Below are 21,884 nucleotides of genomic sequence, written 5' to 3'. Positions count from 1 at the left end.
AGCAGTAACATGTCAGAGAATATTTACCTGGCTTCCAGCTGGCCATCTGAGCCAGCAAATAAAGAGGCCCAAACATCTCCAGACAGTGACTCATCCCAGCTAGCTAAAATATGTCCACTGTGAGATGACTCACCTTGCTGTGGCACTGGTCTTGTTCCATTGACTGCGGAGAGCGCCTGAAGGACTGGTAGAGACTAGGCACCGAAGTTTTAGATCCCTAAGAGCTGAACCCTGCTTTTGATGAAGTTACTTTGTATGAGGAAAGAAATGTCAGCTGAGAACAGAAACAGCATCTTTGTTTCTTTGCCCTAAATTTATTGTCTGGTGTATTAAGCCAGTTTATAGTATACTCCTGTTTGCATTGCCTAGTTGAAATCTTGACCATAGAGACCATAAAGGATAGACATATCTTTTTTTTTTTTTTTTTTTTTTTTTTTTTTTTAAATAAAGAAAGCACTCTGATAGAACTGTGGTTGTAAAAACAAGGCCAAGATTGTCACATTTGGGATACAGTCATTGGAACTGACATCAACGTTAGTTCAAGAGAATATGTGATATTCTAGCATAACTTTGACCAGAACTCTTAAAAGTATCTAAAAGTATCTGTAAAATGCTTAACAACACAGAGCACCATTGTTTTGTTTTTCTTTCTGAAAGATTTATTGTGCTTGCTTTTCATCAGAGAGATAAGTGAAGTTTAACTTTCCCTAATTTTGTTGGCTGACAGTCTCACCTCTTTTATCTTGGCTTCTTGAAGAAAGCTGGCTCACCTCATCTCGCTCTAACATTTGTAACCATAGATCAGCTTCAGCTGAATATAATGAGATTGAGACACCAACAATGTTTATGTTTTCCAACTTAATGACTACAAGAGATGTCCAAATTAGCACTCAGCTGAGGAAGTCCACACGGAAAGGGCAGTATGGGTGCCAGGCAGCAGAGAGCCCGTGCAGGGAAGGTGTCCCACCTCAAGTCCCACTGCTCACCATGCTGTCTGTTCAGTACTATTGATGACACCACCACACAGAGATCATGCCATGACCTCTTTTCTCACTCAATGTCAAGTCCTATTCCTTTTCAACTCAGATCACATTATACCTCTGTTGCTGGTACAGCCACTAATGTATGGAAGAATTGTTATAAAAATATGCATGCTTTTTAAACTTCCTTTAGATTTTCTTTTCCTCTTAGTTTTATCTTACTTTCATCAGCTGCATTCCTCAAAAATGGAAATGAACATTGGTTCATCAGGCCAAACATCCTCACATAGCCTTAGGTCTGCTGAGCACAGTTTGGGAATCCTGTGCTGGAGACCATCTTGGAGTCTGTAGCAGTTTGACTTGAGCACTGTAAAAGATTAAAAAAAAAAAAAGTTTAACTAGAATGTCCCAATTTAGTCCAAATTGTCACTGTAGACAATGTAGACAAGGAAGTGATACTCAGCATGTTGTAACACACACTTCAGCAAGACTAGCTAGTACATCATAAAGCACCACTTGCCTTATCTACACTGGAACAAGTTGCTCTGAATGCACTAACTATTCTAACAAAAATAGTCCAGACTTATCTCAGAATGTGCCTGGGGAACTCTCACACATTGTAATGGAAGGGCACTAGGGCTGAAACTTTAACAATGATTTAATCTCAGACATTTCACAAGGTTATATTTTAAGAGCAAATAAGCAAAATCAGATGATTTTAACAGTTCCATGAAAAATAGCGTCCCAATTTGATTGACTTCTGATCTTCATTTAACGGGCTGTCCTGCCTTTTTTTTTTTGGTTTTTGTTGTTTTTTGTTTTGTTTTGTTTTTAACTTTCCAGTGGCAATGTAGTCTGCTGTGAAAGATAAGACCTATACTAGCAATGCAAACAAGCAGGGAAGAAATAGCTTTGACTAAAATTTTTGAGTCTTCTTCATATATCACAAACAAATACTAAAAAGAAAAACAAACAAAAAAATAAAAAATAAAGAAAAAGGAACCCACAACATCTTTAATGCAGTGATTTTTATATCATCCAAAGAACAGGAAAAAAAGCTTGATTACAGTTTAAAAAGTCTTGCTACTACCGCAAATACCACGTAGGATTCCCCATGAATCCACATCATAGGCACATGCTCAGTGGCTTCATTTGCAAGAATCCCTTCCGATCACTGTACACCTCCGCCCACCGTTCATGCTGACAGATATATTGCAGCTCAAGAAGAGTGAAGGTTAACAAGTGCGTCTGGAAATGTGGTGTCCCATGCAAAGTTTCTGTCTGTGAGGGCGTTCCTGGGAAGACAATGATTCCCTCTGTCCCTGCGCAAGCACCTTCGTAAAGTCAAGGTATTGCTGACCTAATGGGGAAGGGGGTTGCCGTTTAATTAACTTGGAAAGTCTCAGATGTTCTCAGTCAGTGACCCAGAGACTCCTGCAGCTTTTTGGCTACCTATATAAATAAAAATTTAAGAAAAAATGTTTCACAGATACTACGTAGCAATCTCTGCACATGGAAATTCGAAAGGGGGCTGTACTTTTCATAGGAAATTTGTAGGGGTCCATAGATCAAAAAGGACTGAAAAAAAAAGTTTAGATCTCATCTGTTCAAATGAAAAGAACTGCTGAAGTCTGAAGTGTGGGTATGTATTAATATATCATGATAGTGCAACTAAGAGCATTATACAACAGCACAATATTGTACAATAGTTCTACCCATTTAGTCTCACGGGTGTAAAGCAATAGAAACATAAGAAAGCAAGCCAGACCGAGCTGTTCATTTTAGATCTTGATTTCTGAAAAACACTATTTGCAATAGATCACTGTTAACCTCTTTATCAATTATATCCTTGGAATCTTTATTCAGAGCTGGAAAATGGCTCCACATACAGACATGACCTAAGAGTAGTAGCAGCGTATGTTGTAGAAAACATTGAAGTCATGCAGGGCATCTTAATATGAATACACGTATCAGAAAATATTGCATAGTTGTAATGTAGTCCCCAAGTGTAAAACTCACACACATCCTCCCTCCCCCCACTCTCTTCTTCATTCATAATCTTTCCCTACATTCAATAAAACTAAAAATTAATCTGTTTGTTACTAGTCCTATATAAGAGGAATAAAATATTTTTTGTGAGGGGGGTAGCATGAGATAATTATTGCATTTTAAGGGAGGAAGATAATAGGATTTTATTTTTTTTTATCAGAAAAAAAATATTGGAGGTTGATATCTGTGCAGTTGCTGAGCTTTTGTGTTCTGGGGCTAGGAGACCTGAATATTATTAAGGGATCAGTCGCAAAGTGCATCAATCTGGCATGTACTAGAGCCAGATATCTATTTGCCAGGAACTGGAAAAAAAATCTCAGCAGGCTCACAGTTGAAGAATGGTGGACATCGCTTTGATTCAAGAAAGCCCTGGCACAGATATCTTCCTGGATATGGATAACATAATGGACTTTGGGGAACATATTAAGTCACCCCCCCGTGACTTGGTAGCAGCTCTGGATGTGAATTATACAACTCTGGATTGAAATGTTAAGGACTTAACAATTTCTGTCTGCAGCATGTCCAACATCTGAGTAAAGTGTTGGGTTACTTTTTTTTTTCTTCTTTTGGTTTGATGGTCAATTGAGCTATGCTACGTAATTCTTTTTTTAAAACCTACAAAAGAAAGAAAGTAAAAATTAAAAAGAGGGTGGGGAGAGTGACTGTGAGTGAGTGTGTGTGATGCACTGCATTTAATGTTCCTCTAGAACAAAGTCACACTTGAAGGCCTGGCTTCTTTATTTATACTGTTTGTTTATATGATCCAGGAATGCTTGTTTTCAGCATGGCATAATTTTTGCAGTGGCTTCAAATGAAAATATGTATTCAGTAAAAACAGAAAATCAACTGAAAGCTCACCACTGCACTGAGAGGCCCATTCAGACTCACAGCAGCCCAGCACCCAAAAGCTCATTAGAGATTCATAAGGAGCAAACTACTTGATTGGCTCTGCTCTGACCGAGTTTGGGGTGGTTTTTCTGGATTTCTTCTAAAAAATACAGGTGTATTCAATAAATACACTGTTTTTTTAATACCTAACACCAGTCGGGCACTGATGCTGAATGACAGGTGTTTGCATTTAGGGGGAGCGAAGACATTCAATAGTTTTCCTGGCCCTATTCATTTTAGTATCAGAATTATTTTCTTGATGACAGGGCTTGGATTTGATTGTGTAAAGGGGTTCCTTTATAATTCAATCACATGTTCATACTGAACATCATATCTTTACCTCTTTATAAAGCCAAAGCACTTTTATTTTCAGTGTGTGATATACACAGGGCAACAGAAGGCTATATTACTTTCTGTAGTATCTATTATATAAATTAATTTCAACAACAGATAAAGAAAATATAATGAATAATGAAGGATTACAAGCTCTGCATGCTTTGCATAATATAGAAAACTTCTTTACATTGCTCTGTGTGTACTTTGCCTTCTATCCCTGGCTTCATAGGCCATTATTTCTTCTTTCAACTCATGTAGACCATCTCTTAGACATAATTGTACCACATATGAAAAAAATACACTATTTATGTGAAAAAGTTATATTAGTAAATTATTGATATATTCTACACTTAAACCTTTTGCTTTCTTTTCCTCTAACAAAGAAGCGGGCTGCCTGTAGGAGCATTGGGAAGGGAAGGCTTGAAGTTGGCTTAAGTTGACATGACACCTCCCAAACAGAACATCTATCCATGCCCAATGGGCTACTGGGTTTTAGAAGCCTTGTGTTTATAGAAATTAAAAAAAAAAAAAAAAGTTATCTTTACAGAAGAATTTTAAAAAGAGGTGACTGAGATCTTGGGGAAGATATGTAAAGGATATTTGAAATGATCGGAGCTTCTGCTGGAAAAAATAAAAATCAAAAAACAAGTGGAATATTTTGTGAAAGGAAAAAAAGTAAGACTGGAATTACGGGTCCAGAGAGTTTGGGAGATGAAATTTTGGCATTTTGCATTTTAGACTTGCCAACTTCCAGACAGGTGTGATTTACCTGTGATAACTTCCCATCAGCATCATGGAAAAACCAGTATGGTGTGCAAGACAAAATAAAGGAACTTACTCTGCATGATTGCAGAATGCAGCTCAAAATGATAATACTACCAATTGCGGTTATAACTCACAGGCCATGAGCTCACAAAAGCATTGGACAAGCATCTTCCATCAGCCACTCCTGGCTGCCAGTGTTGGCTGAAAAAATCAGAGAACCTTGCCTTTTAAAGAAGTCTCTTGTCTTCTGCCACTGCAACCAGTCTCCCTTCTAAAATGCCTGGTGCATGGGGATGCAAGCATCAGGAGGGACATAATGGTCTTTCATGAGGATTATTTAAGGTTTTCAGAACTAACACCCACAATTTACATGAAGCAAAAAAGAACTATACAATGCACGCTTATAAATTCCATCGGGAAAGGGGAAATCTGTTAGCCACTGGAAGTAACTATCTGGCATTTTAAATAGAAGCAGCTTTCTATCTTGCTCTGTCACAGGGTCACTGAAAGTCACAATCTGAAAGATCTTATCCAGATAGATTTTCCCCAGCATCCTGGAACCGCGTGGGCCAGGAAGGCTGGTTAGTGAGTCAGATAATCCTGCCCTCTGCACATTATGCAGCCCGGGAGAAGGGCAAGTGTTCCAGCGGGAGGGACGCCATCCAGGCAGCCTGTGCAGAGGTGGCTTTTCTGGTAATAAGAGTGAATTGGAGAATATAGTGCTGTACCTGTGATAATGAGCCTTTAAGACCGTTATATCTAAACATTCTTCTCAGCCTTCTCTAAACATAACATTTCAGTTTAAGCCAAACAACGCCATTCAGCACAATATGTCTGAGAAAGAAAGCCACATATTCTTCTCACAGTTGTCTTTATGTCTCTTTTTGGCAGATAATTCAATTTTTCATTTGATTTAAGAACATGTTTTGAAAGGGCTGGTCTTTACAATAAAGGAACAAGTCCTGCAAATCTTCACACGTGATTTTAATAGGTGTAGATGTGTGAATAAGGATTAGAAACACTCAGCCCTTGCTTAGCATTAGTGTGTGGGCTCAAGTTATATTCTTGCTGTGAATTGGCAATGAGACGCAAAGCCTTTTGCCTCTAGGGCTGTGGTTCAAATGCAGCCTGGGTCACTGGTGGCTCTACATAAAATGAGGGGGCTGTTTCAGTCCAATTTCACCCTCTTCCTGTTAAAAGACAGCAGAGAATTCAAGGTCAGAGTGATCTCAGAGTCTCTCATCTTATTATGAATCGCTATTTTTGACTTACTATGCTATACTATAGAGCCTAGAGACTTTTGCCAGGTGCGGGGCCCCTTATATTACGTACTGTAAAAGCACATGGAACTCAACTTATTTACAAGTAAGAGACAGGACAGTTTATGAATGGAAGAGGAAGACAAGCATCAAGAAATAAGGGGACTTGCTCATGGGACAGTAGTGATGCCCAGAGCAGAGCCCACATTTCGTGACAACAGGACCATGCATTCCTCCTTCACAGGCAGCTCTGGGTGAAACTGCAACAGGAATCATGTCCTTGGACTTTAGCTTTCCAGCGGGTAGTCTGCATGACTGTCAGCCCAGCAGTTTTTATGGTATTTTTCACTAAGGTGGGGATAATATAAAACAAAGTGTATGACAGATGAAATGCATTAGCCCCAGCAATATTAATGGATGATAATATATACAGTAGATCATTTTATCACTCCATTTACATGTAAGTTTGTTTGGTGTATTATCTTTGACACAGTGGAAGATTCACAGATCAAGAGAATTGGTGTAACCCAATTTCATCTGTTTTGTTGGATCTTCGAACAAAAGTGGATGCATTTTGAGTATGCATTAAGCAACTGCTGCATGAAGAACTTCCTTACAACACCTGGCACCTACTTTTATGGCTTATTTTGTCAGATTGTTTCTTTTATTCAAAGATTAATTTTCCCACTTGCTGAATTTGTTAAATATCTGAACAAACCAAGAGGGTTTCAGATCTGAGTTTTCTCAGGATTAAGCATTTCTGCAGCAGAAAAAACACTACTCAGTCAATACAGACAGACTCGTTTGAAATCTAGCATTTGCCCCCCACAAAAAGGTTAAACTTTCTATACAGAGAAGTCCAAAATTAAATGTGCCCTGACTTCCAAATGTGCCAACTGTAACTAAATGGTTATTAAGGTCATGCACTTACGAAAATTCTCTTTTATCCTAATTTTAAATTTAAAGAAAATGTTGGCTTACATTTTATATAACTTGAAATCAAGGTATATGCGGTACTCTAATGCAGGAGAGAGCTCTCCTGCAGGTGTGACACCACATTTTAGGGAGGAAGGCACCATCCCTGCACCAGTTTCCTGGAGGTCAGTCATGTATCAGGTGTGTCAGGCCAGTGCTCTACAGGCCTCTGAGAGGATATCACCATTCTGATGCATCCGACTGTCCATTGTAAGGCTTCTGCTGAGCACACGTGCATCCTTATGCTAGTCTCAACCTGTTAATTCACACCATTTTTATCAAAAATGTCAATTTTTTGGCAAATGATAATACAGAGCAAACTTTACTGGGACATTCTACAGGCCTAAATTAGAGGTTAGGTGTTAGCATCCTGAAGGCATTCCAAAGCTCATGTTGTCTTGAGGGGCACAACTAAAAACTAGCACAACTGCAGGATAAACTGAAGCACATATCCAAACTGCCATCAGTGAAGGACACTGATTAATATCAAGCTTTGTACTGGGGGCCTACTATAAACTCCTGCAACCTACCTCTCAGTCAGCTAGACTTGATGACATCAAGACAATCTCAAGCCATGACACAACACCCACAGACTTTTGTTAAGTCCTTTCCCAGTATATTGGGATTTTTTTTTTCCCTTTAAGACTTCCAGGCCAGTCTGGAGAACCCCAAAGCCTCAGACACTTATTGGGATGAGGCTCTGTCTGTTCCCATGGGGCACCGTGGAGGGCAGTGGGGAAGGAGAGGGAGGATGAGCAGGGCTGGCCGTAAAACTGGAACTCACCATGGCAGCGGTCTGAGGGATGACTGGCTGCACTCCTGACTTGGTTCTGCCTCGGGGGCACCAAAGAGCTGGCACGTGGTTAGGGACAAGCCTCCAAACTTCTCTGAGTTCACTCACTAAAAATAAATAAATAAACAATAAAAATTAAAAATAAAATAAAGCACAGACAAAAGAACAAAGAGGCAAGCCAAATGGATAAGGAAAACAAAAAGAATACAGAATCTTTTTAAACTTATATCTCTGTTATCTTTATTTCTCTTCAATGAAGTGATATTTCTTGATCCTGAAGATTCCCCTTCCTTAATGAGGTAAAACAGCGGATTATGAAGAGCATTTTTTAATGAGAATTCAGGGACATTTCTGGGTTGGCTGAGAAGTATGAAAGTATTTAACCTCCATTCAATGGACTGCCCTTTATTAACATTTTCCTTCTAGTGCCACTCACATAACTGCCCTTTCACAAGCCCCATCTCAACCATTTGGTACTTATAACTTGGTTTTAGCCAGAGGGTACATTGTAGAATACAAATCAATTGTTGGCTTTATTTCATGTGACTAAAGGATTTCATAGACTGTATCTTTGTGGAAAGAGCTACCTCTAAGAAAATCGGGCTCTGTGATTAAAATGTGGCCATTTTTTTCCCTGTTCAGAAGTAAAATGCTAGCAGCAGAAGAGTTCAGAAGACCATACAGTGAGTGATATGGCACTGACAGTGCAGCACACCTCAGCTCACAACCATGCACATACATGTTTAAACAGCAATACCATACCTTGCAATCATACCCCATACCTTGTCAGGGGTGAAACACATCTTTTGGGAATGGGAATGGTGCCATGTTAACACCTTAGCAAGAAAGGCCAAGCAGCAGGACTTCCCCATCAGTTTGTCACAAATCCATCCTGAAAACATTTTCCTAGAAACAGGAGAGCATCCCTGTCTTGGGTTCCTTTGAGCATCCCTGTCTTGGGTTCGTTTCCATCAATTTCGCTGGGTAAGCAGCCAGTGTGCTGCCTAGCGCTGATTCTAGAGGTGCTTTTGTCATGCGGACACTTGCCCACTGGGAAATGGATTGAAACCACCCACATACTTAGAATACGCCATTGTCTGAGCTTCAAGTGCTAATGATAGTTAATCACACCAAGTCTGGCCTGGCCTGGCCTGGAATCATGTAGGAACTGCATCCATGCCCCCCACTGTTACCTTGGAGGTCATCTGTCCTACCACTCAATATACATTTGTAGTACACCATCTTGTGCAGGAGGAATGTATTCGTATTTATATATTGCATAAAGGAAGCCAGCCACAGCTAGAACAGAGAGTAGAGCAACACTGTTAATGTTTTAATGAAGGACATGAAAGCAAACCCTATGAAAAAAGCTGATGGAATTTTGTTATTCATATGGGACAGCAGAGACATATCCCAGAGACTCGGGTTCAGTCACGTGTATTAAGCTGGATTCCTGGCTGTGGAAAAAGGCAGAGCAGATACCAGGTGTACCTCAGAGCCCATGCTCTGGAGACCTGGCACTTCCAGACTGTTGTGCAAGGTTTATACCAACACTTTGGACAACAGGAAACAAATGCACAGCCACAGTGATGAAAAGTCAGTCTGCAACCTATTGGACATGCACTAAACCCTGTTCCCCAGGCATGGGACACAGAAGAACTTTTTTAAAGAAAAGGCTTTTCTTACAGGACTCTTCCTTTGCCAATCTCCTGCTGCCAACATTCATTAACATCCCAGCGCAGCGTGCAGATGCACTGTACCTGGTACATTTGGATGCACAGCCAGTGCTCGCTCTGCTGGGGCCCATCAGAAATGCTCAAAAGCAGCCAAGGAAAAAAAAAAAAAAAAGAGAGAGAGAGAGAGTAAGAATGTCCATTAGGAGACACAATGTAAGTTACAGACTCTCACAGAGCAGCACCAAGTTTTTAGGTTGAGCCCTTGCATTTCTATCTCAGGTTCAATCCTTGTGTTTCTGCCTCAGGTCTCATTTTAGACATCAGCACAGACAGACTTGCAGCACTTGGCAGGGCAGAAGGAGTCAGTAGATTCCCCAAATCCTTGATATCAATGTGAGCTTTGCTGCTGGCTCTCGTGAAACCAAGATTTCATTCCACTTTAATATTGAACTGAGGTTCGTAAGGTAAAGCACTTGCAAATAAAAGCTGTGCATTATCTTCAATTCTTGTGGGTGTTTTAGGGACACATCTCGTGGTCTAAAATCATTATAGCAGAGATAGAAGATTTAGGGCCTGAACACTTGAACCAGTGCTGCTGGAACAAATGAAACAATAAGAACAGCTTATGGGAAATCAAGGCAGGTTAACAACAACTGCCTTGGTCAGAAGAGAAGACTCATCTGGAAGCATATCTGAATATGAGCTATTGGAGCTGGAGATAATCTTGCAGTCTTGAATATGAACAGTACTCTGCTAACAGGAATTTTAGCATGACACAAAAAAGCTGGGTTTTGTTTGCCTGTTTGTTTTTTTTTTGCTTATTTTGTTGTTTTCGATAGCTCGTTAGAATGTATAATCCAATTTTTGCTAGTTGTGTTGTTTGTTGGCCAGTTCTTCTGCCTAAATCCGAGGGTAGTATACAATGAGCTAACAGACAACACACACACAAACCACACAAAAACCCACAAAGCAAGTTGGAAGTAAATATGTTGAGGAAGAAACTGGCCTCACCTCCACCATTCAATCTTCCACTGCTATACCTCCAACGATACAAAGACAGACAATAGCTCTCAGGACCAGCAGAACACTTCACACAAACAACTTTGAGAATTTTTTTTTTCACTTAACGTCTCTCTCACTTTAGCAGTAAAAAGAAAGGATGGTTCGCTTTTGCCATTCATGTATGACATTATTTTACAGTTCACAGCTAGCTGCATACAGACTCTAGGAGATGCATGAGGAGCTGTTCATTACCATAATGCAAAAGTTTAAGTAATCACAACTTGAAAAATGTCTTGGTCCAGGTCTCATTAGTCTGGGAGTTCAAATTCCCCTAAAAACACCTTGTTGAAGTAGACAGCTTGCCTCCTACAGCACCTCAGCTCTTCCTTTGTACAAAGAATCTTACAGGGAATGATTAAATGCGGGAGGATCTTTCAGCTAAGAAAAGAGCTGGCAGAGGAGGGATATTAGAGTAGAATATGAAATCATGAATGGCACAGGGAAAGCGAGTAAAGAATGACTGTGTCTTTAGCTGCCTTTAGTTCATCCATGGGAGGAAGCAATCAAGTGGCATGTTCAAAACAAATGGCAAGTGTTTGGTGGTACTCTTTCACAGACTTGGTCAAGTTGTGGAACTCCTTGCCACAGGATTTTGTGAATGCCAGAAGTTTACACAGATTAATAAAGAGATGAGATAAAATAAAATTAAAATAAATTAAATAAATAAAATAAAATAAAATAAATAAATAAATAAAGGAAGTAGTAGTAAACATTGGTGTACCACTTCTAGCTTGGGAAGACGTGAGTCACAGATTGCTGGAAACAACAGGAAGGAATTGCTGGAAGGAAAAAAAAACTTGGGATATATCAATGCCATGATATATTTACCCTGTTCTTGTGCCCTTATCTGGGCACCTGGTAGAACAAGAACATAGACCTTTGATCTGACCCAGCTAGGCTGGTCTCGTGTTTGCATCTCCGCATTGTTTGCACTTACCTGCAGACTGCTATTGAACTTCTATACAACTCTCTCCTCAATGTTCTTTAAGAACTTTGCATTATCATGAACTTCTACTTAGCAGTTTGTGTGGATTTTTTTGAACCTTAGGCTCTAAGTTATGACATTTAATGAGGAATACAGTTTATAAGACACTGAGTCTGCAGTGCAGTCAAGTAGGCTTAGATCTTGTATGTGTGTGTGTGTGTACGTGCGTGAGAGAGAAAATGTGCATGTGATAGTAACTTTGTGTATAAAGCAGATATTTTCCATGACATACGCTGATGAATTGAATTCCATTAATTTATAAACTATATTCAGAACTGGTAGAATTTTGCAGCGTTTCATGGCCAAATTCTGTGAAAGGGCTGGGAAAAATCTGTTCCAATTTATTCTACACTCTGCAGTGATTTTTCTAACTAACTGTGTGTGAATTATTATATTTCGATCTGTATATAGAGCACTGAGCGCTTTGGCCCCCGCCCAGCAAAGCAGCTAAAGGAAATGTCCTGCTGAATTCACAGACTGTTTGCATTCTTAAAAGTTAAGCATGTGCTTAAGGGCTTTGCTAGATCATAACCAAAGATCTCAGGAGCGGTTGGCAAGACTGATACCACAGAGAATAGAAGAAGAGGAAAACAGCGAGAAAGATGTCAATAGATATATTGACATGAATTTCGAATGGTGCTTAGCATTTGAGTGCATTAAGAAAAGAGAGATCTAAAAAGCCCAAGAAATGCATTTGAGAGACTGCACTGACTTTTTAAAAAATACTGCTTTCTAACAGCCACATATCAAACACTGACTTTCAAAGACGAGAAGCATTGCAACGTATGCTACAGCATTCTCATCACATTATTTTGCGGTGTGTAACAATGCAGCAATTTTTAGCACACAAAATGCCAATCTTATTCTGGCTCTCAGGTGCACACAAATCGCACAGTCACAGCGTGGCTGAGGTGGGCAGGCACCTCTGGAAGTTGTCTAATCCAGCCCCACCACCTCAGAGCAGTATCGGCTGCAGTGGGCTGCCCGTGGGGTTAGATATTTCCGAGGATGAAGACACCACAGTCTCTCTTGACAACCTCTCCCAATATCTGACCATCCTATCCTCAGTTTCTTCCCCTTTCAGTGCTACAAAGCTTTTGCTGGTGGTCACATGATGCTTAGACCTTCTTCCTATGCATGTACTCTACTTTACAAAAACAACTAGGTCCTAAAACTTCAGGAGGATGAGACACATAAGTGAAAAATAGACACAAGCATAAGTGCTTTCAGGACTTCAGTTGGCAAATCCAAGAATGTTGTCAAGTTGTAGCATAAAGAAAAAATCTCAGGCAATATTTTACTGTAGCACTCAAAATATCATTACACAGATATCCCAATATGTATGTACATTTTTCCCCTTTGAAATGTAGAGGATTATGCTCTTTAATCCTCTAGCAGGTTTGATTTTTTTCAGTTTTAGATGTTGCACTTTAGGACTTTCCAGGACTCACTAGCATTCTGGTCCCCTTAAATTCAACTGCATTTTCTCACTGATTTCCATCACATCCAAAATTTCACTTTCTTTTCATAAGTACAAAGCTCCAATGCTGATGAAGTATTCAGGAATTAGATTGAACCCTTGGTGAACAGCAAACAGAGGAAGGCAAAGGTGCATGATAAAATGATTAATCTGTGGCTTTGCAATTACTACATGGATAGCATTTTGATATATGCAGTATTTTTAGCAACTTAGTATCTACATGTGTAATACACAGTTTTTTTACTTAGCAGCTTATCTTCCAAAACTGTATTGTATTTTTCAATGAGTCAGCTGGTTACAGTGTCCTGCAATTTGTGAAGCAAATGAATTTATGTATTATGACATGAAATGTACTTCATTCATTGATGTGACTCAGTTTATTTACGACAATACTTCACAGGAGATGAGTGAATATTCTATAATACATTTCAAGAGGTCAATGTAGTCTCAACAATAGTGTCTTCACTCTGCATAGACCAGTAAATCTTTGCTGAGGAGAGAGGTGGCTGGGGTTTGTATGCTCGTCATGACCCGCACAGATTAGCAAAGTGCAAAGGTTCCAGTGAATGTGTATGTACAAACACACATCTGCAGCGACCTTCGGGGCATGCTTAAAGCTCATCTGCTTCCCTCAAGGATTTGAAAAGATGGGGAGGAGGGTTAAAAGAGTGGTAAACTGATGGAAAAAGAAGACTCAACTTCTAATTTGCTGATCTTGTTTGTAAGACGGGAGTTGCTTTTGTTTAGTTAGAATGAAGTCGCTGTGGGGTGTTCGCATCTTTCATTAAAATAAGGCATCTAGAAAGTAAATGGAAAAACCATTCTTTTGGTTCTGTGTGAATTTAAAGACACAAAACAATTGATCTGCCCTCAAGTCCACAGCTACCGAGAGAAGGGAAACAAAATAGTGTCTGTATTGTACATAAGTGGCTACAATATGATTTTAAAGTGGAATTAGGCCAACTTGACTTGACACCTTCCTTCTTTCTCTAGCAGTGCCAGTTTTTCAAAAGATTTCAAGCACCCATAATCTATACCATCTTTTCAGAGTGGTCCAGCTGCTACCAAAGCCACCGCACCCACCCGTCTCAGCAGCTGTTTTGTGGGGGTTTGGTGATCCCACTCAGCTGCATATGGTGTGGTGGGAGCATCTTGTGGCTTTTGGGTGGATGGATGAGCTGATCTTCCAGGGTTTTCCTCACATCACCTCTCCTTCCCGTGCACTACGTCCTTTGCGTCAGGCTCAGTGCTGCTTTGAAATAGTCCACCACAGTGTAGAAAACCCAACTGGTGAAAAAATGTGAATACTCTTCTAGTGGTTCAGTGAGCTGAACTGTTTGAGTGAAGAGTGAGAAGGGGCCGGGGGCAGGGAGGGGAGAGAGAAAGGAGAAAGAAGCAACCCACGATGTTAGAGCCACTTTCTCTTGAAGTCTTATCCTAAGAAAGAAACTCTAGGTAAGTATACCTTCAGGCAATGAAACTCATGTCTGCTTTTCTCAAGTGCTCAACGCTTCTGCTAACTCCCATGGTGACACCTTAACAGTCAGATTCTCAAAAGGACTTAGTTTTCAGCAAGCACCCAGGGTGCTGAGGCCTTTAAAATTTCTCCTCTCTTCCTTTGTTGCCTACTTGGGAAATGAGCTTTTTGTAAAACTCCAGCTTTACTCAATAAGTAAAGCTTCCTAGTTAACTGCACTAGCTAGGGGAAAAGCATGGATCTTTCATACATTCACCTAGTATTTGCTAGAGCAGGCCAGGCTGATTATTAAGTGTCTCTGTACAAAGGAGGGCATTGCTTGTAATTCCCTCCAGAGCCGATGAACAGAGCGGGGCACGAAATACCATGAGGTGACAGGTCAGCCTCCAGACCACTGCCAGGATGTGCACCTCTTCTCTGAAAAGCATTTCTTACTCAGTTTGAACATCAGTGTTCCAGGCTAGGCAGAGCTCCTTAAAAACATATTCTGACTCTTGATAAAATTATAAGCACCATGTCTGATCCCAAGAAGATGTAAAGATACTCTGTCCAAGGACTCCAGGAAATGATGCAACCTGCAAACCAGTTACTACCTGTGTGCTTTAGCCTTGGATACTGCCAAGGTGCTCAGCTCTGCTTTACGGACACCCCATTAAACTTATCTCATTGTAAAACAGTGTTTCTTTAGGGAGGAGAAAGCTTTTCAACTCTGAAAGGTTTAAATAAGATTCCCTGAGGATTTATACCGAGGAAGTTGTACCGGTTCTAACTAAACCGATTAAAGGGAATTGGGTGCAGCCGCCTCGGGGTTCGGCACACCGCTCTCGCTGGTGTGGCTGCAGCTCACGAAAGCTTCGGCATCCCACCTCCACTCACAACAGTTGGCAGAAAGGGAAGTGTGCCAGGGCCTCGGCCGCTCGGGTTTACAGTCTGGCACGTTATCACAAACCACTGAGAAAGGTACTGGAATACAAATCGGCGTGCCTAGAGGTAGGACGTGGACTCTGTCACGCCGGCTCTGTGACATCCACTGACAAAACCTCCACAGGCCAGGAGACAGGGAGCTGTTGCAGAGCAGTTTAGCTGAGCAAAGAGCATCCTTAGGGGTAGCCATGCTCCAGGGGTGACAAGTCTGCCCTGGCAGGGTGGGGGCTTCGGGGTGCCTGCAGCCTCCAAACACCCCCTCCCTTCCACACTGCCACCCTGAGCCCATTCCCAAATTTTCTCCGCTTCATTTAGCCCTACATGTGAAGGGGTGCCTGGAGAGGTGAATGCCCATGTATAAAAAAAGCAGTGTTTGCAAGGAAGCTGTTGAACCTGGCACGTTGAGGCCCGGCCTGCAGTGCCAGCCTCTCAGCGGTGCCATGGCGGTGTGGCCCTCCTGCCAGCTCCTTGCAGCCCTTGCCTCCCTGCTCTGCCTCCACACACTGGGTGCCCTCCTTTTCCTTGCTCATTAACACTTGCTGAATTGGTAATGAGCATTAAACTGCAATTTAGAGCAGACAAAAGAAGAGTGTAAGAGAGAGTGGGAGGAGCAGGGCCGGGAAGAGAAAGCACAGCTCAGCAGGCCTCTTAGGCCCTAAAGCTGCCCCTGGCCAGCTGATGGCTGCACTCTGAGCCTCCCAAGCAGCCCCTAGCCAGGGAGGCTGCCTGCTGGCTGATCCTCCCAACCTCACCCTGGGGGTGAAGAGCAGAGTCTGCCCCCCCATCACCTCCAGTTTTGACCTAGCAAGTCTCAGCCATGGGGCTGGTTTCCCAAGCTGGTGGGGACGGGTCAGTGGGATGCACCGCACCCTCGATTTTGCATGAAAACACTCAGTATTGTGAAATTGCCCCTCCAAAATGCGATCCAATTGCTCTGATTGTATGGCCTCAGGCTGATGCTCACTGGGCCATAAATATCTCGCAGCCTTTCAGTGTCAGACCAGCCTAACCCATGGGCATGCTGGAGCCTGCTTCGGGCAGGAGGGGGATGTCTTCATTCCAGGCATTGCAGACCAGCACAGCTCCCCGTTATCTGAACTTGCTGCTTCCTTCCTATTGTTAATTTGTTCCTTCCTGTAGCTGATTTGTACCTCAACTTTCCTGCTATCTTTAATGCTATGTCATTGTGTTTTGTGTTACAGAACGGTGTTTAAAGATCAGGTCCTGGACCGGCATTAGCCAGAGAATATCCAAATGGGATACTTTGGTCTTTCCTTCAAGGATCTGGGTTTAAAAAAATAAGCTCATTATTTTTTTTTTTTTTACTCGGAAATTGTGGAGGGTAATACAGTATGGTCACAGCAGTCGTGGATGGATATCCCTGTCTAGGGAAAAGAGGGACGAAGGGAAGACTTCTGATCTTGACTTTCCATTGAGAAAGATTCAGCAAAAACACATGATTAGAGCACTTATCTGGAGAAGAAGTTTTGACCTACAGATAGGAATATTTTTGATGTATTATTTCAATATAGTTAACCAAGGCTAAACTGTGTCAAGAAAATGGAACAAAAAAAGGAAGTGTAAAATGGGAACGAAGGCAACTTACAGAGCATGTCAGGGGAGCAGGCCGAGGTGAACCCTTAGCAGGTGAGCCCTGACTTTGTCCAGGCCATTACTACACCAGTAACTTAATCAGGGAACAGAACACAAAAATCTTACAGTGGGTCCTTTATGAGAAGGTGTGAGTGAGACAGAATACCATTTTCTGAACACATCAATTGCTGTGAACCTGTGTGGTCTTAAACTCATTTATATGGAGCACTGCAAGCAGCATAACCTGAATTAATACTATGAGACAGAAATGAAGCCACTAATGGACAAAAGGAAGCATGAGTCTAATGGTTCAAATACAGGGCTGGAGAGTCAGGAGACCAGAGCAGTTTTACTTGATTTAGCTACTGACTCATCTTGAGAGACTGTGAGGAATTCACTTGCATCAAAACTGTTGCTGCTTTCAGCTTGGGGTCCATTTTCTTGAAGTTATGGCCATGTTGAGCCCTCTCATCTGAACTGCTGTGTGCCTTGGCTGCCTCATCTGGAGGCATTCATTCATTCATGCCAGCACAGCCCTATGAACTTCTCAGGGGAAAGGGCATGATACTGTAATTTAAATAATTTACTTTAAGTTTTGGCTCAAGGGACCGTATGACCATTAAGTAATGGCTTTGTAATGTAGCAAGCCTTTCCTGTCCTTCCCCATGATGGATCCTTTTAACACTTCACCTGGCAAAGTGTAAAACAATTTACCCCCATTTTCCTTGACAAGGCAAATCTTCTACTAGCCACACCGTAGACAGGCTGGGTATTTTGACAGAGATGGCCCTACAAGGGCTGTACAAAGGATGAGTCAAGACAGGCTTGGCTAATCCTGAGAGACTCCATCATGCAATTCTTCTGCGGTATCCAGGTATTGCTGCTGGTAGCCAGGCTGGGGCTCCGGTCTGTGGAGCAGGGCTTCTGTTGCAATAAGCACGAGCTCACAAATAGTCATACGTAAAAAGCTTAATTACAAACAAACTGTAAGCTTGTGCAAACTAGTTTTCAAGTAATGCTCTTAAGAGCCATTGGATTTCCTGGGGTAAATTGGGTGGGTTTGAATTTCCAGCTTCAAAAAAGGCTGTGTTTAGGGACGCGTTTGGGGCTTGTGTTGTCGTGAGTGCCACTGAGGAAGACCTCTTGGTTTGCCTTAAAAAGAGGGGGTTTATACAGACATACAGCTTACATATCTGTTGGGGGTGGGGGTTAAAGGAAAACAAACAGACAAAAAACAAGTCTGCTTTTGTGGTTAACCATTTACTGTTAGGTGTAAGGGTAAAAAAAGATCTTGTAAGGCCAAAGATGCCTACTGAAAAGTTTTTTGTGAGGTAGGTTTACAAGGTATGTGATGTGTTGATGACAGCAACCAGGAGGGCTGCAGCCACCAACTGTGTCCTTCCTGTGTCACATCCAGTGATGGGTACAGTCTGGGATGTGCTATGGGAGGAATTAATCCACACCATGCCTGCGTGCAGCCCCAAATTGTGCCTTTCTCTACAGCGTTGGGTGTCAATTCCTGTCAGGGAGAGCACTGGGCAAGGTGTGTCCTATCTCAGGCATGATCTGGCATGGCACTGCCTATACTTTTCTTCAAACAAAACTCTCACCGACATCAACAAAAGTTTGATTCCAGAGGAAGCTGAATTTATAGCTAGTTAATCTGATCCACGCCTTCCTACATGAAACACAAGGGACTGATGCAGTCTCTCCACCTTGGGAATCACATCCCCTTGCACCATGGCTCAGCTTGCCCCAAGGTCTACTGTGGAAAAGCTGAGCAAGTCTGAGCCATTTCACAATGTTGGTGAAGTTTCACAGCCTTGAGCAGTCATTATTGCACTGGGTCGTACCCCTGAGGTAAATTATTAATAATAATAATATGTTATTTTTGTTAAACCTGACATCTCCTTTCATCTCAGCCCCATGCTTATCAAGAGCTCTGCAACAACAAAAAAGGAAAGTTTTATTTCCACATTTCCATCCCTTCGTCTCATCACGCTGTGTCTGCTTTGGGGAGTGAAGAGTAATCTGTGGAAAGCTTTCATGCTCTCAAACCTACCAAAACATGCAATATTAATTGGGATTATTAATTGTATTTACTGCACTAGCAAGTCTAACCTTGTTAAAGGCCAGTGCGAAGATGTGGGATCATTTCTGTCATTTGGAACATCCTGCATGCTACCTCCTCTCAGAAATCAAAAGGAAAATTACCTCACTTTTATTAATCATCCTTTTTCTTACAAGATTTTGCCTTTTGTTTAGCTGCACTTCACAAGGAGAAGGTGTGTTTTCTGTGCTGCTTTGAGATCTTGGCAGTTAATGGAACTCTTTGATTTTTAAATAAGAGTTATTCCTCTGAGTGTACAGTATAAACCTAACAGGCAAGGGACTGTGCCTTTAAGTTCATCAGTTTTCCCAGTGCTGTACTGGAAGGATTGGACTGAAACTTTAAACATTTCTAGCCATACCTAGCATATGTATAATTTATAAGCCACACACCGTTTGCTGTCAAATAGGCGATTGATCTGACTCGGATCTCGTTAATTATCCTCCACATACATTATACGTTAACAGATCTTCAGTATACTGTGTATCAATATTAATAAGATTATAAAACACTATTGATAATTAGGAAGAGAAAGAGACCGGGCCTTTGATTCACTCTGTTACTAACGCCCCTGCATCTCTAGATTAAAAAGAGACCACTTTTCGTTTAATAATATCAGATCAGTACATCCATCTTCTAAAATGCTTTATTAAGAGAAAGCTAAGATTTGCATCCCTATGCAAGGGGCTATTTGAAATTGATTATGGAGGCATCATTGATGTGTGAGAAATTTGTTTCTCTGTCTTGTCTAAAGGGGGGCCTAATAGGTGGGAGGGATTTAAGGTGGAGCACTGCACTCTTGGATCTTTGATCAGGAGATTTCTATTTTTCTTTGTCAGGCTATATTTGGTAAGCCAGATTGTTTTGTTTCAGGGGAAATTAAATGGGATGTCATATTACTTCCTTTTAAAAATAACAACATCCAATAACAACAACATTATCACACTCCAAAAGGGAACAGTGGAATTAAATAGCAATATTTATATTTAAATTATATTGGACCAATTAATATTTTTCATTACTTTTTACAGTTTTTCTTTTTTTTTTTTTTCCTGACCTGCCTTTTATGTTTCCATTAAGCTCATGAATTCATTTATAACAAGCAAACCAGCACTACAAGCTGCTAGTGAGGTCTCCTAAACACTTCACATCCAAATCCAGTCATTCAGGCAAACTTTCCTTTCCTATACCTTTCATACAAAAGAGGAGGGGAAATCACTGAAGGATGATAGGGAGAAATAGGCACAGAATAAAATCAAGTTGCCACCTGACTGGTCCTCCGTTGGTATGCTATATAACGCTATACTGGCTCGGAGATCACCTCCATCAAACCCAGGCGTTCTTTCTATCACCTAAGAAAACTGATTCAACATTCAGGCATGAGACCTGCCTCAGCCTCGCTGCCAATGTCCACTGATCATGCAGAAACTTGACTGTGGTTTTCAGAAAGCATCAGAGCAGCTCTTCCCCTGGGGTAACCCGCACTGTGCAAACATGGCCAGACTAAAAGTCCTCAGGGTCCCTGGTTGCTGATCCCATCGCAGCTCCACTGGGGTGGCCAGCGTTAGAAGACCTAATTCCAGATACCACTGATATTTTAAGTATCATGTCCCGTAATCCCACTGAGATCAGATTTCTCAACTATTGGGCTAGGACACCAGCAGCTCTTGCACTGGTGCTTGTGCCACCACAGAGTCAGCTCCCCAGCACAGCAGGCTCAGGCGGAAGGTAATCAGTGCTTGGTGGCAAAGGGAAAATGAGGAAAAAGTTTGGATAGGGTTTTTGCTCAGGTAGATTCACATATGCATTTCTCTGCAAGGTAGTCTGACAGATTTTCATTCCTCGTGGTAATTCTGCTAAAAGTCTAAATAAAAAAACATTAATTTCTGGCTTCCAGGAAATCTACCCTGTATATAAACTGCCTATTCCCTAGAGCTCTGTGATTTTAAAGCATGCTGAGAGCGATCAGGGTTCGCAGAACTGTGGAAGAACTGAGAGGTCCCAGGCTGCCTTTTCCAGCCTTGGGAAAGTCCCTTCATCTGCCCTGGCCATTCATCCTGCCACTGAAGAGTCACAGGGGCTACTTAGATGCCACTGCAGGGTGCAGGACAAGCAACCAAATGACCTAAAATGCTATTGGGAGCTCCTTGGCACCCACTCCAGCAGGAGCGAGGCCGTTGAACAAGGTAATAACATTTAAACTGCTGTTTGCCAGGTCTCATTTGGTCTGAAACTAGCTTTTAAGTAGGGAAAACCAAGAGGTATATCCTGGCAGAGGGGCTGATGACCTGCCTGGGGAAGGCTGAGATGCAGCTAGAAACAGGTACGTAAACCCAAATTAAAATTTACATGCTGGATATATAAGCAACATAAAGGGCTTTCTGAGGCTTGTTATAAGAGCAGAGAAACATGGGAAAGTGATGAGGCGATGTGATGTCAAAGAAATGTTCTAACATCCCAGATAGTTGTGCACTTCCTTCTAGAGGAAGCTGTGAAGGAAACTGTAGGAAGAACAGCAAGAAGTAACATGAA

The 21,884-nt window shown here is 41.5% G+C and overlaps 1 long non-coding RNA gene across 1 annotated transcript in view; it reads right to left on the bottom strand.

The window, feature by feature from the left end:
- Nucleotides 1–604: 604 nt before the first annotated feature.
- The window catches only part of LOC121073327, a 35,498-nt gene continuing 14,218 nt past the window's right edge, over nt 605–21,884 (bottom strand). The window contains exons 4-5 of the long non-coding RNA XR_005821619.1: nt 8,037–8,152; nt 605–1,347 (exon numbers count right to left, since the gene is read on the bottom strand). This is a non-coding gene — a long non-coding RNA (uncharacterized LOC121073327). The remainder of the gene's footprint in view (nt 1,348–8,036; nt 8,153–21,884) is intronic.

The sequence above is a fragment of the Cygnus olor genome, chromosome 7 (assembly GCF_009769625.2).
Source record: "Cygnus olor isolate bCygOlo1 chromosome 7, bCygOlo1.pri.v2, whole genome shotgun sequence".
Classification (NCBI taxonomy): Eukaryota; Metazoa; Chordata; class Aves; order Anseriformes; family Anatidae; genus Cygnus; species Cygnus olor.
Note: the sequence above shows the minus strand (reverse complement) of the source record. Positions and strands in the feature narration are given on the sequence as shown.